This window comes from Eretmochelys imbricata, chromosome 1 (assembly GCF_965152235.1).
Source record: "Eretmochelys imbricata isolate rEreImb1 chromosome 1, rEreImb1.hap1, whole genome shotgun sequence".
NCBI lineage: Eukaryota > Metazoa > Chordata > Testudines > Cheloniidae > Eretmochelys > Eretmochelys imbricata.
The window spans coordinates 110,481,176-110,487,530 of record NC_135572.1 but is presented as its reverse complement, the minus strand read 5'-3'; the positions used below and the strand labels follow the sequence as shown (position 1 = coordinate 110,487,530).

Sequence of the window (6,355 nt, the reverse complement as noted above, 5' to 3'; positions counted from 1 at the left end):
TCAGCTCCCAGACTACTGCACTGGGCAGCACAGCATGGGGAGAAGGTGACCAGCCCTCTGTGGAGAAAGAAGTGGTTCGGGACTATTTAGAAAAGCTGGACAAGCACAAGTCCATGGGGCTGGAGGCGTTGCATCCAAGAGTGCTAAAGGAGTCGGCGGATGTGATTGCAGAGCCATTGGCCATTATCTTTGAAAACTCATGGTGATCGGGGGAGGTCCCAGATGACTGGAAAAAGGCTAATGTAGTGCCCATCTTTAAAAAAGGGAAGAAGGAGGATCCTGGGAACTACAGGCCAGTCAGCCTCACCTCACTCCCTGGAAAAATCATGGAGCAGGTCCTCAAGGAATCAATTCTGAAGCACTTAGAGAAGAGGAAAGTGATCAGGAACAGTCAGAATGGATTCACCAAGGGCAAGTCATGCCTGACTAATCTAATTGCCTTCTATGACAAGATAACTGGCTCTGTGGATGAAGGGAAAGCAGTGGACGTGTTGTTCCTTGACTTTAGCAAAGCTTTTGACATGGTCTCCCACAGTATTCTTGCCAGCAAGTTAAAGAAGTATGGGCTGGATGAATGGACTATAAGGTGGATAGAAAGCTGTCTAGATTGTCGGGCTCAACGGGTAGTGATCATGTCTAGTTGGCAGCCGGTATCAAGTGGAGTGCCCCAGGGGTCAGTCCTGGGGCGGTTTTGTTCAATATCTTCATAAATGATCTGGAGGATGGTGTGGATTGCACCCTCAGCAAGTTTGGAGATGACACTAAACTCGGAGGAGTGGTAGATACGCTGGAGGGCAGGGATAGGATACAGAGGGACCTAGACAAATTGGAGGATTGGGCCAAAAGAAATCTGATGAGGTTCAACAAGGACAAGTGCAGAGTCCTGCACTTAGGACGGAAGAATCCAATGCACCGCTACAGACTAGGGACCGAATGGCTAGGCAGCAGTTCTGCAGAAAAGGACCTAGGGGTTACAGTGGACGAGAAGCTGGATATGAGTCAACAGTGTGCCCTTGTTGCCAAGAAGGCCAATGGCATTTTGGGATGTATAAGTAGGGGCATTGCCAGCAGATCGAGGGACGTGATTGTCCCCCTCTATTCGACACTGGTGAGGCCTCATCTGGAGTACTGTGTCCAGTTTTGGGCCCCACACTACAAGAAGGATGTGGAAAAATTGGAAAGAGTCCAGCGGAGGGCAACAAAAATTATTAGGGGACTGGAACACATGACTTATGAGGAGAGGCTGAGGGAACTGGGGATGTTTAGTCTACAGAAGAGAAGAATGAGGGGGGATTTGATAGCTGCTTTCAACTACCTGAAAGGGGGTTCCAAAGAGGATGGCTCTAGACTGTTCTCAATGGTAGCAGATGACAGAACGAGGAGTAATGGCCTCAAGTTGCAGTGGGGGAGGTTTAGATTGGATATTAGGAAAAACTTTTTCACTAAGAGGGTGGTGAAACACTGGAATGCGTTGCCTAGGGAGGTAGTGGAATCTCCTTCCTTAGAAGTTTTTAAGGTCAAGCTTGACAAAGCCCTGGCTGGGATGATTTAATTGGGGATCAGTCCTGCTTTGAGCAGGGGGTTGGACTAGATGACCTCTTGAGGTCCCTTCCAACCCTGATATTCTATGATTCTATGATCTGTAAGTTTAACGTATCAGCTGCAAAGAAAATGAGAAAAGCCCGCAAATATGTTGAAGAATATCTTAAATTGGGATTTTCATGGATTGGTGATGAGATGGACCCTGTTCCACTATGTGCGATTTGTTACGAGATTCTCACAAATGAAAGTATGAAACCATCTAACCTAAAACGCCATTTTGATAGCAAACAAAGAATACGAGGGAAAACCTGTAGAATTCTTCAAAAATAGGTGCAAAGATCTCCAAAAGTCCCAGAAAACAATTCATAACGTGATGGGAGGTGAAAATATGGAAGCTTTGGAAGCTTCATATAGTGTGGCATACTTAATTGCAAAGTCCGGAGCTGCTGAAGTGATTGGCGAGACATTAGTAAAACCTGCAGCCAAAGTAATGGTGCAAGTGATGATTGGAGACACGGCTAGCAAAGCTATAGATCATGTCCCCCTCTCAAATACTGTTCATTGTAGAATCACAGATATGGCCAAAAACGCAATTATTGTCAAGAGTAAAAAAGAGTTGCTACTATGCACTGCAAGCAGATGAATCCACTGATATTGTGAATTTAGCTAATCTTTTGTTGTTTGTTAGATACGAGCTGAATAATGAAGTCCATGATGATATTTTGTTCTACCAACCTATACCAACACATACAATTGGAGAAGCTATTTTTAAAGTTATTGATGACTATCAAAAACAATTACTTGGATTGGAGTCGTTGTGTAGGAATAAGCACGGATGGCGCCAGAGCCATGACTGGTTTGAAGAAAGGAGTTGTTGCACGTATTCAAGCTGTTGCACCAGAAGCAAAATTGACTCATTGTTGCATTCACAGGGAAGCACTCGCACCCAGAACATGCAGGCAGATCTAAAGCAAGTACTGGATGAAGCTGTGAAAATCATCAATTTTGTGAAAGACCGCCCTCTGAACACCCGGCTGTTTTCTCAGCTTTGTGATGAGATGGGCAGTGATTACACACAACTCCTATTTCACACTGAAGCGCGTTGGCTTTTGCGTGGAAAAGTTCTGAATCGCCTGTTTGAGCTGCGAGAAGAACTGCAAGTTTTTTTAGACGAAACCTTTAACCTGCGAGACTGTATACATGACCGGAAATGGCTAATGGATATTGCAGATATCTTTGCTCATTTAAACAACCTCAGTTTATCCTTGCAAGGGAAACTCATATCCATATTCAATGTTCAAGACAAAGTGAGCACCATGGTCGCAAAATTGAAACTGTGGCATAAACATCTTAGTCATCGTGAACTGGATTCCTTTCCATCTCTTCATGACTTAGTAATAAACTTGACTAATGAACTTGACAGTGATGTGTTGCAAACCATGAAGCAGCATTTGGAAAGCTTGCAGAAATACCTTTGGAAGTATATCCCTGAACCGGACAGCATCTTTGAATGGATAAGGAAGTCTTTTATCATCAATGTTCAAACACTGCCAAATAACCTCTCTGCTTCAGAAGAACAGCTCTTGGAGCTGGCTTCAGATAGCTTCCTGAAAACAAAATTTGAGCAAAATACACGAACGTCATTTTGGCTGGGGGTTAGCTCTGAATATCCAGCTCTATCCGACAAAGCTGTCAAGTATCTTCTGCCTTTTCCCACCTCATATTTGTGTGAGATCGGATTCTCTACTCTGGCTGGCATCAAAACAAAAAAATGAAATCATCTTATTGACGTGGAGCCCCATCTTCGTCTTAAGATCACAAACATTGAGCCAGATATCCCCGCGATAGTGTCTGGTCAAAAGCAGTTCCATTCCTCGCACTGAATAGTTTGGTTTGTACTGAAAATTTTTCAATACTGAAATAGTAAGTATTAAAACTAGTGCTTTCTTCACTAACCTAACCAAAACAGCTTATTTTAATTTCAGAATTATATGAATTCACTATATATATACACTGTTCTGCCAGACTGTTGATTCACTTCTATTATTTTAATTATTTCTAGTACTATTTCTATATGTAACTATTATTTGTATTAAAATTTTTGTTTCAACTGTATGTAATAAAATTTTGTATTTATTTCTAATAAAACACGTAATCCAGAATGAAACAAATTAGGAGTGTGTTATAAAAATGTGGCTCCCCCCCACCCAAATTATCTTCACCGGAGAAGGGGTACGCCAGTAAGACAAATGTCTCAAAAGGGGTACGCAACTGTTGTAAGTTTGGGAAACAGTGTGTTACATGATAAGCAAGAAAAATTGAAATTAAAGACACTATCTAGTGTGCATTAAGTCAAGATATAGTCTAATTAAACTGGACTTCATTAATATTAGAGAACTATCATTTGGTTCGGATTGTGACTAAACTGGTTATCTAGAAGTCCAAAATTCAAAATACTAGAAATAGATGAGAGTCCTTTTCACTCCCCCACGCCTCCCAAAAAAATTTTAAATGAAGTTTTAAAATGTGTGCAAATATCAATATAGAACAACTCACGATCCCAAAGTGCCCCTTCACCATGTAGTGTTGCCGCACTTCTACCTCAGCTACCCCATCATGCTCTTTGGCCTACTCCAGCCATAAATGAGACTTGGCCCTGAGGCCAAGCCACTTTAAAGCATTCAACCTCTTCTGCGGTAAACAGAGTCACTTACTCCAAGTCCAAAAACACCCTGGCCCTGCTGGGGTCAACCTTCAGCAACCTTCCTTGCAGGCAGACTTCCAGCAGCAACATCCTATCAACCCAACCATCTGGGTCAGGTATACCTGGGGCCTCTGTCAGGCCTTGTCCCTCAGCCAGTTGCCACATTGGAGCAGCTTAACGGCTAGGATTTCCTTCTCTTACATCCAACCACCAGGGTAAGTGTAGCAGGACAGGGCTAACTGAACAGGACTGACTGGGCCCAGACCTCCTGGCCCTTAGAGGGGCAGGCTGCCCTGTTACAACCGGTGTAAATTTATAAATGTCAAATATTCATGTCATCATGACACATGTAAACATACATTTAGGTCTTTACATAAATGGCAACCATATTTAGGAGAAGAAGAAACTTACAAGTGTTTCTGGTATTCCAATTTCTGGAAGATTACATAACTAATGCAGCCTACTGCTAAGAAGAGATAGAAAATATACTGGCTGTTTTTTGCCAGTATATATAACATAATATAGTACATTTATGTAATATCTGTATTTAGAGTACAATAATTACAATACTATATCTTAAACAAACACTATTCAAGAACGGACCAGAATAATGGGACTCTGCAAGGGGCCACACATGTGGATCTGATTTCAGGATCAGGGTGTAGGATACTACTGAAAATGTACTTTGCACTGAGCTTTTAGGAAGAAGTAGCCCTTCCTAGGACTTACATTTTAAAGATAAATAAAAAATAGTTATCTTTTCATTCTAGAAGCACTAATGACGAAAGAAGGAATGCTATGCTGTATTTTTTAGTTGGTAACTACTTAGTAAATCAGTTCCTCAGTTTTCTGATAGGATTTTCAGCTTTTAAGTGGCTATTTGGGTACTGATGCAACATTAAAAAAACCCATTATTTAGAACTGTGCAATCTTTCACTGGACATAAGAAATTATTAATTACTGTTTTAGAACACCTTATCTTACAATAAGTTTATTTATGTAAAGGTGACAGCATAAGATATGCTGAGCTTTTAGTTTAGCAACAAGTGGGGTTGGGGCAGGAGGGGGAGAAATCACAGCTATTGAATATTTACTATTTAACACAAGAGACAGGACTAGAAGTTCTGCCTGGAGAAAATAATGATGGAACCTTCAATTGTCAAGATATGCAGAGATTCTGCCCTAAAATGTGTGTATATCTATGATATAGATATATAATGGTTAAGCACTCGAATAAATTGCTTAGTGCAGCGGTTCCCAAACTTGTTCTGCCGCTTGTGCAGGGAAAGCCGCTGGTGGGCTGGGCCGGTTTGTTTACCTGCCGCGTCCGCAGTTTCAGCCAATCGCAGCTCCCACTGGCCGCGGTTCGCCGCTCCAGGCCAATGGGGGCTGCGGAAAGCGGTGTAGGCCAAGGGATGTGCTGGCCACCCTTCCTGCAGCCCCCATTGGCCTGGAGCGGCGAACCGCGGCCAGTGGGAGCCGCAATTGGCCAAACCTGCGGATGCAGCACGTAAACAAACCGGCCCGGCCCGCCAGGGGCTTTCCCTGAACAAGCGGCAGCCCTAGTTTGAGAACCACTGTTCTACATAATACTTAGTCCTGCCTTGAGTGCAGGGGACTGGACTAGATGACCTCTCGAGGTCCCTTCCAGTTCTATGATTCTGTGGTTTGAGCCACATTCTCAATTTCCCCCTTACTAATCTGCATGGTGCTACTAGAATATATTAAGGCCGTTCACAATAAAAGGAAATACAGTTAGTATATGAACTTATTAAAGAGACCTGTTCTACTTATTAACAGGTGCCAGTTCTTTTAAATACAGAAGCCCATTAAAGGCAGCAACCACGTCCTTTCATTGAAGGAGCAGGAAATCTGTGGACAAGCCAGTTAAATCTGGGAACTAGAAGGAGTACACGCACTGCAGAATAGAATCCGGAGTTTCAGGCCTTAATCAAGGTATGCCAGAAAGGCATGGGAATAAGGGCTCCTACTACCTTCTTTTTACTCCTATTAAAATAAATGGGAATTATGATCTGTGCAAGAAGTGCAGAATCAAGTCCCAAGATATTAAAAGGGAACACACTTAATTGCAAATTAAAGGACTTTATG

The 6,355-nt window shown here is 42.5% G+C and overlaps 1 pseudogene; it reads left to right on the top strand.

Annotated features, from left to right (window-relative positions):
* Positions 1-1,671: 1,671 nt before the first annotated feature.
* On the top strand, positions 1,672-3,317 carry LOC144259407 (zinc finger BED domain-containing protein 5-like; annotated as a pseudogene).
* The last annotated feature ends 3,038 nt before the right edge of the window (positions 3,318-6,355 follow it).